The following is an 8,916-nucleotide window of genomic DNA, read 5'->3' on the forward strand; positions in this document are numbered from 1 at the left end:
AGCAGTTACCAGGATGACAGCGCCAAGGCGAGGTGAAGAATGAGGGCGGTGAGGGGGCCTCAGAATCTTAAAATCGGTGGCACTCGTGACCTTCTGAACTGAGTGGAGGTCAGGGATGAGAAGGCGCCGGGGACCTAAAACTCCAAGCCCAGCAGAGGTAGGAAAGGGAAGGACATCCAACTTGAGGAAAATGTTAAATGCCTGTTTCAGACAGGTTGAAATGTGGGTGGAAAACCAAGGCAAATGTTAAGTAGGCCCGGATAAGGGCTCAGAAGAGGACAGAGCTGGGAAAAGAGATTTTAACAAAATCGCAGAAGAAAAGAAACAGAATATGTTAATAAGTTTCAAATTATTCAATTTGTACCAGTTTATATATTTTTTTAAAAAGTTAATTGAGCAATAAAGATGTCACTAATATGCTTTTGTAAAAAATATAGGTTCAAGCTAATTCTCTAAGTTTTTCAGTCTTTAAATTTTATCTATCACTATTTTAATTAACTATGATTTATTCATTATTCACATTAGGGTTATCCAAGTTTTATTGTTATTATACTATCACATAGTAAATCAAAATGTACATGCAGTGCAATGGTTAACTTATAATTTTGGTTGCATAACAAAGTGAAAATGTAGGATTTTTATTTTTACCAAGTGGTTAAAGATTTTAATTGTAATTCAACTGAATATATTCTTTTTCCATTGCACTGTAAATGTATTTTCTTCTTAGCTTTTAGAAATTAATAAGCAATGTATGCAATGAGTTTAACTGTTACAAATAAATTTTTTGGACATTTTTGTTATCAAATACTGGCAAGAGCCACTTTGTTGAAATTATTATTCCATATTGCCCATGTAAAACAAATACTTTTGGAAAAATAGAAATATATATAATTCTTTCTGTACATCCTATATACTTGATTAGAACAATGTTCTTGACAGAATTTCTAATGATTCACAAAGATTAATTTTTTATATAAAAGGGTAATTGTAACAACTCATTCACCTTATAATTCAGGGTTGCTCTTAAATGAAGTAACACATAACTCAGTAATGTAAAAATGTCATTTCCCGAGCTATAGAAATAAATTTTTGGAGGAAGAAGCTAAACACCTATCAAAGTGCCATACTGGATTTTCTAAATGTTATTTGGCCATATAGTGCAGAACTAGTATGAAAATGCTAATCTGAATATACATCTGTGGCCTTATTAAAGAAATGTTTATTAAGTAGAGAGAATTTGGGCTGCCCCTCAGTCTCCTTTACCTCTGTAATACAGAAGTTTTGCTAAAGTCTGACCAGTTCAGTAATGAATGTGCACTACACACAATCTCTTGATAGGTGGAAACTCTGTTTTAATGCAAGAGAAATAATATAGAGATAGATGTATAGTGCCAATGTCTGGGAAGCTTGAGGAAACCCTGAGATTTTTGTGTTCTGTATCTTCATTCAGAAAAAAATAAGTGAAACTTGTACATTCAAATCATTCAAAAAATTATTCTGGATAAATTGTAGCTCCCAGTGTAAAAGCTAAAACAATAAGACTTCTAGAATATAGGAAAATATTTTCATGGACTTGATATAGGGAGAGTTTTTTTAAAAATTAGGATACAAAAAGCAGTAACCTTAGATTAAAAGACCAATAACATGATCTATATTAAAGTTAAGAATTTCTATTCATCAAAATATACCATTCAAAATATGCTATGCAATGCATATAACCCAGAAAAGCCTCATATAAAGATGTTTTTTTGTTTTGTTTTTTAAAGACTTATTTTATTCCCCCCCACCCCGTTCCCCCCATTGTCTGCTCTCTGTGTCCATTTGCTATATGTTCTTCTGTGTGTGCCTGTATTCTCATTAGGCGGCTCCAGAAACCGATCCTGGGACCTTCCAGAGTGGGAAAGAGGCAATTACTCTCTTGCACCACCTCAGCTCCCTGTTCTGCTATGTCTTCTTATTTTCCCTCTTCTGTGTCTCTTGTTGCATCATCTTGCCATGCCAGCTCTCCACCTTGGCCAGCACTGCTGTGTGGGGTGGCTTTTCTTGCATGAGGCGGCATTCCCACAAAGGGCGGCTCTCCTCTGTGGGGCCACATTCCTGCATGGGCCGGCACTCCACATGGGCCAGCTTGCCCTCACCAGGAGGCCCTGGACATCGAACCCTGGACTTCCTATATGGTAGACAGGAGCACAATTGGTTGAGCCACATCTGTTTCCCTATAAAGATGTTTTTAAAATTATATAATCGATTAAAAATGTATAGCAAACACAATAGAAACATGAGTGAGAGTTTTAAAAAAAGATGAATAATTGAAAAACTGTGCTCAGACTTCATCGTCATCAGGAAAATTCAAATTAAATCTATAATAAAATACTCTATGTCCATCAGCCTAGCTACACTTTAAATGAATGTCGATACCAATCATTACCACAGATACGATGCAGCAGGGATTCATGATCCTGATAGGAGAGTACATGGTTGCTAATTTGAAGACATGTAACTCAAAGATACCAATTCCACTCCTAGGTAGATTCCCAACAGAAATACACATGTACACACACACACACCCACACATAAACACACATATTCACATAATTACATATATAATGAATCCATTTAAGTGTATTTCCAAGACAGGGAAAATTAAACATGAAAGTCAAGTAATGGCTACATTAGGGAAGAAAGAAGAGTTTAATATTGGGGAGGGGTCAAAAGGGGAGCTTTTAGGGTGCTTTTGGCACTCTTTTGCCCTGGGAAGGGAAACACAGATGTTTGCAGTATTAGAATTTTTGAACTGTACATTCATATGTTTTGTGCGTTTTGTTATACTTCAAATAAAAAATAAAGTCTTAAGGAAAAATGTTTTCAAGCCAGGAAATGTATTAAAAATGTAATAACTTTGCTTTTTAAATAAACATGGATCTGCTCGTTTCCATAGTAAGAGGAATTAATGCTTCCTGGATTTACAAAATATAGAGCTCCATTAGTGCCTTATGCAGAATACAGAAATTCATGCCACCTGATGAAGCAGAGCTCTCTCAGTTGAATTTCAAAATTCAAGGATATGTATTGCTTATCAGCAAAATGGGGAAAAAGAGGTCCATGCTGCATGGAGGCCATCTAAGCCTTCACCCATATCATAGCTTTTTCAGAGAAATGTGTTTAGTCCTGTTAAACCTGTTAATTCCAAAAATGAAGGCCCGTAAGAGGGTTCAACCTCAATGCTGTATTCTTGGAATTTTTTATTTGTAAAAATTGTTCTTTTTCCATTGCACTAGATGATGGCAGTCTTGCTATGCAAGAAATTCAGGATATAAACAGAATGAAGTTCCCTCAAGAAATACAAATGAATATTTTTAGAGGCCAACTTCTACTCATGCTGGTGTGTAATTCTGATAAGCAGCATATCAGCAGCCTGAGGAACATTGCTTAGCTGATTAACCTGAGCTCCCAAAGTGCCACGTACTTCTGAAGTTACTCTGGAGATGAGACGAGCTGTTAGCCTTCCGTGAAAGCAACTGGATGCACCGGAAACTGTACTTGTCTCTGAAGTAAGACCAAAGACTGAATTCTGCTCTGAGCAAAGAAAATCAATGGGAAAAGCAGCCTCTTTACTTTCCTATCCTATGGGTAATGGTTAAACGTTGAGTGAAAGAAATTATGAAAATCTTTCTAGGTTATTAAACTGCTAATGTTGCCCTTGAAACATGGGGTCCAAAGTCAGTTATTTCTGTTGGGCAGAAAGCATGAATCTGGGCTTTGAAATTTGGGTTTATTAAAGGATTAAGAAATAACAAGGTTAGTGAAGAGCCAGCCAGGCTGGAGCATGTGTGGAGCTGGTGTTTGGAAGAGATCATCCCTGTCCAGTAGAAGCAGGCATGCCTTCCTACCTGGAGCCAAACTGTCCACCTGAAACCCAGCGTTGTAAAGCAGCAGAGTTCATTGTTGTGGCAGGGGACAACTGAAGTAGTAAATCCAAGAATACACTCCATGAGCTTCCTTTAAGGCCTGTAAAATGCAGTCTGCTCTGGTGTGGGCCTGATTAAGGCGTGGAGAGAAATCTATCCCAGTTTAAGAAAACTTCGAGGCAGAGTAGGGAACGCTTCCTCCACTGGCGTCGCAGCTTAGTCGCCCTGGTGCGGTCACTAACCACGTGAGCCCATGCCTCTCTCCACTTAGAAGTTGCCTCACCCACCAGCTACTTCCCTGGTAAGAAAGGACGTGCAATCAAGAAAAGTAGCCCCTCTTATGAAAAAGTGACCTCCGGGATACCTCTGCCCAGCCGTTTTGCAGCTTCCTGCCTGAAGACAGGTGAGCACCATCTTTCCTCCTCTAGTCAAGGTGCCGTTTCACTTTAGTTTAGGGGTACCGGGATGAGGAACCTCTGTATAACACCAGGTGTTTGTTTTAAAATGGCAAATTGCAGGTGTTCTCCCCTGAATTATGTCCAGGTATTGCCTTAAATCTCTGCTTAAATCTGTAAAGCAAACAATACATTGTTTGCTTGTGTGGACAAACTCTTAAACACCAACTGTAGGCTCTATAAAAAACTGTAGCTCTATTTAATACGCTGCACTATGAGCCTACCCATATATAAGCCATCCAGGATTTTAATTCTATCTTTTTTAGCACCACAAATTAGACATACAATTATCCATTTTTACAGTTGGCATTTGTTTAGGCTTACCAGCATGTATTAGTCAGCCAAAGGCGTGCTGATGCAAAATACTAGAAATTGGTTGTTTTTTTTAAAGGGTATTTATTTGGGGTAGGAGCTTACAGATACCAGGCCATAAAGCATAAGTTACTTCCCTCACCAAAGTCTGTTTTCACGTGTTGGAGCAAGATGGCTGCCGACGTCTGCGAGGGTTCAGGTTTCCTGGGTTCCTACCTTCAAGGGTCTTGTTTCTCTCTAGGCTCAGGTTCCTCTCTTCCTGGGGCTTGCTTCTGTTTCCTCTGTGAGCTTACTTCCCAGGGCTTCAGCTTAAGGCTTCAGCATCAAACCCCAACATCAAAACTCCAACATCAAAATCCCTCAACTCTGTCTCTTGCCATGCCTTTTATCTGTGAGTCCCCACCCATCAAGGGGTGGAGACTCAACTCCCTAATGACATGGCCCAATCAAAGCCCTAATAATAACGTAATCATGCCCAGGTACAGACCAGATAACAAACATAATCTGATATCTGTTTTTGGAATTCATAACCATATCAAACTCCTACACCACAGTTTCATCATTTTCTGAGCTGGCTGTTGCTTCTCAAACCTTCTCCTGGAATACATTCTTTAGAAATTCTTTAAGTAATCATTTGTCGGGGATAAATTTTTTCAGTTTTTATTTGTCTGAGACTGTCTTTATTTCACCTTCTTTCTTGACACAATTTTCCCAAAATGACAATTCCAGATTTGCTTTATTTTTTCACTTTTTAAAGTCTATTATTCCACAGTTTCCTGACTTCCTTTGTTGCTATTAGGCAGACAGGCAGCAGTTGAACTGCCATTCATTTACGTGTAGTCCAGTTTTCACTTGTACAGCCTTTAGGATCTTTTCTTTGTCTTTTAAGTTTTTCTGTAGTGTCTACTTTTTTGCAGTTTGAATTTCACTTTTTATTTGGAATTCATTTTGCTCTCCCATATCTGGGAATTATGTCTTGTATCCACTGCAGATATTTATCAGTCATCATGTTTGTATGTTTATACATTACAATACTTGTCATTGTGCTTCTCCTCTGATTTCCTCATGGGATTCATATTATTCGTCTACCTTCCATGTCTCTTTATGCCAAGAAGAAACAGGAAATAAATGGCACACTTAAATTACAAAAAGTCAAAGAGGTGTTGAATATAAGTAGTCTATTGTAAACCTTGACGGATATAAGGACATGCAGAAACCAAATCTAGAGTTAGTGACTCTGTTACCAGCTCTAAGGAAAAAGGGGTTGGGGAGTAATTACTAGAACTCAGAAGGACAGAGAGTCATTACTGAGGGTCACCTTGAAAGAAGCAGTGAAATTTTATAAGAAGATTAGACTAAGTCACCTTTTGGAGGGTAGCCAGAGTGTTAACTATCCTTACTAGGTTCTCCTTCCTCTAACCCTATGCCAGGGATCCCCATAGATTGTCCCAGAATGGAAGCATGAGATGTAATTCATACAAGTCAGCATGCTGGGACCGAGACAAGAGTGGGAAAGGACAAAAATGCAATTAGATGGGAAACAGAAAATACCTAACACACTCTTATTTTACATCTATTTGTCTCTTTATGCTGGATTCCATGTAATCTCTCTGAACTGTCCCCCTATTTACTTCTCTCTTGAGCTATATTTAATATTCTTTATGTCCACTGATATTCTGATTTCAATTTTCATAGTTTTTTTAAAATTCTGTGTGATGCTTTTTCAAATTTGACAAGTCACTTTCCATGTCTTTTGTTCCTTTACCATATATTTGATATGTTCTTTTCATGCTTTAATCATATAGCTATATAATTGCTTCACATATCTGTAATTAATCATTCTAGTAGCTAAAGTCTACAGAATTTGATTCAGCTTTTTGTAGTTTCTTCTGACTTGCTTGTGTTTGTGATTTCTTTTTAATTGTGCCCATGTTTTGCTTGAAACAGTAACTGTAGGAGAGTCTTAGGGCTGTGTTTATTTTCTTCTTCCAGATAATGTTTACTTTGCTGCATCTATGTGACTATGGATCTTTCTTGCGAACACTGTCACCCTGGCTTTGAGTTTTTCTATGTCTTACAATAAGTGTGATTTGACCCCAAGTAAGAGGATATTTTTATCCTTTAACACTCTATCCATCACTAGGCTAAGATATGCAACCACTCATGCCATCTTGCTTTGAAGGGCAGATTTTCTCCTGATTAACTGCATGATGATATTTCCTTTCAAGGATCTCTGCTTTATTTGCCAGTCCCTGATCCCTCCTGCTGCCCTGCCCAAGCTTGGCCTCTTCACCTTAGGCACCACTGGGGCCCAAACTCACAACACCAAGGTTTAGCAGAAATTCTCAGGGCTAAAATTGCTTTCAATGCTCAGTAACTTCTTAGAACTTGTACCTTCTCATCATCTCTGGCCTATAAGATTTCCTTTATATTTCTGCCCTGCTCAGCTATTCATTTTTTAATTTTAATTATTTTTTATTAGTGACTTTATTTCAAATTCAAAAAAAATAAAAGAACAGAGAAAGGCAGCTCAACAAGTTATAGAAACATTACTCCTAAAAAGTTCTTTTTCAAGCACTTTTATCTCATCTAATTCCAACTGCTAAATCAGTTGTTCTTCCAGTGTTCAGAAAGATACACAGATGAACACAGATTAGTCAAATGACATAGGCAAGGTTTCCTTATTAATGAAAAAAAAAAGAAGAGAAAAAATCTTAATTGTATTCATATGTCACCAAACACCATTCCTTTTTTTATTTTTAGAATTAATTGTACCAACTTTGCTTTTGTTACAAAAATGTTATGTTGTTAGCTTTAGTCCATAATTACATTAGTTATATTTTCCCATGTATTACCACAGTCTTAACATCCTGTGATAAAAGAATATTTCTATATTTGTATTATGAAAACCACAATCCTCATCAACATCCAAAAATCATTGTTTTACATTCCCAGTATTATCCTCCACCTGTTCTCCAACTAACCTTAATCTTCCTAGACTTGTGTGACTTGATTCAGTCACAGTCACATCCATAAATCAAAAATGTTTGTTACACCCATTATAATGTGTTACTATCAAGTCCAACCATACTACATATTTACATTTGACCTTATTGAATGTTCTGCATACATCTAGCATCTTCTCCATCTTCTCATCCCACATTCCATCTTCTATGAAGCATAGGAATCAATTGGGAAAGCACATGACAACACGAATGAACCTTGAGGACATTATGTTGAGTGAAATGTCAGCCACAAAAGGATTAATATTGTATGGTCTCACTGATACAAACTAAATACAATAGGTAGACTTACGGAATTGGACTGTAAAGTGTAGATTGGTAAGGGATAGAATGTAGCATTTTTTTAATTTTAAAAATATTTTTATTCAGCTATTTTTAGGAGTGCCATAGTATAAGAGTTTCTCTGGACATCCAGTCTGCCATACAGCAGGAAATGGAAGTCCATATTCACCTTTTAAAACTATTCAGTTGAATATTATAAATACATTTCTTTATGAAAAGTGCAACAAATGCAATGGAATATGACTAGTGTAAAAAGAAGTGAAGTGCTGGTACATGTTACAAATGCATGAATCTTTAAGGCTTCATGCTGAGTGAAGTAAGTCAGACAAAGAAGAACAAATATTGTGTGAATTCTCTTACATGAAATACTTAGAATGAGCATATTCATAGGGACAGAAAGAAAATACTGGTGACAAGGGGCAAGGGGAGAGGAGAATGGGATGTTATCTTTGAATGAATGTGAGCTCTGGTTTGGGCATTTTGGGGACTTGGAGTTGTCCTGAATGATACTGCAGGGACAGATGCAGGACATTATATATCCTGCCATAACCCACTGAATGGACTGGGGGAGAGTGTGAACTACAATGTAAACTATAATCCATGCAGTGTAGCAGTGCTCCAGAATGTAGTCATCAAATGCAATGAATGTATCACACTTACAAAAGACGTTGATATGGGAAAAGTGGGGGGTGTGGGGAGGGGGGCATATGGGAATTTCCTATATTTTTAATGTAACATTTTGTGTGATCTATGCATCTTTTTAAAATAAATAAAAAATATATTAAAAAATGAATACAGTTCTTCAAATAATTCATCTTAAACCAAGTAAAATACTGTGATAAAATTAAGTTGTTGAAAAAGTACATGCTAACATGAAGAAAATTTGGAAAATATATTCAAATGTTAAAGTAAAAGAAATATCCTAACCATCTTTTT

Source organism: Dasypus novemcinctus, chromosome 29 (genome assembly GCF_030445035.2).
Source record: "Dasypus novemcinctus isolate mDasNov1 chromosome 29, mDasNov1.1.hap2, whole genome shotgun sequence".
NCBI classification, from domain to species: domain Eukaryota; kingdom Metazoa; phylum Chordata; class Mammalia; order Cingulata; family Dasypodidae; genus Dasypus; species Dasypus novemcinctus.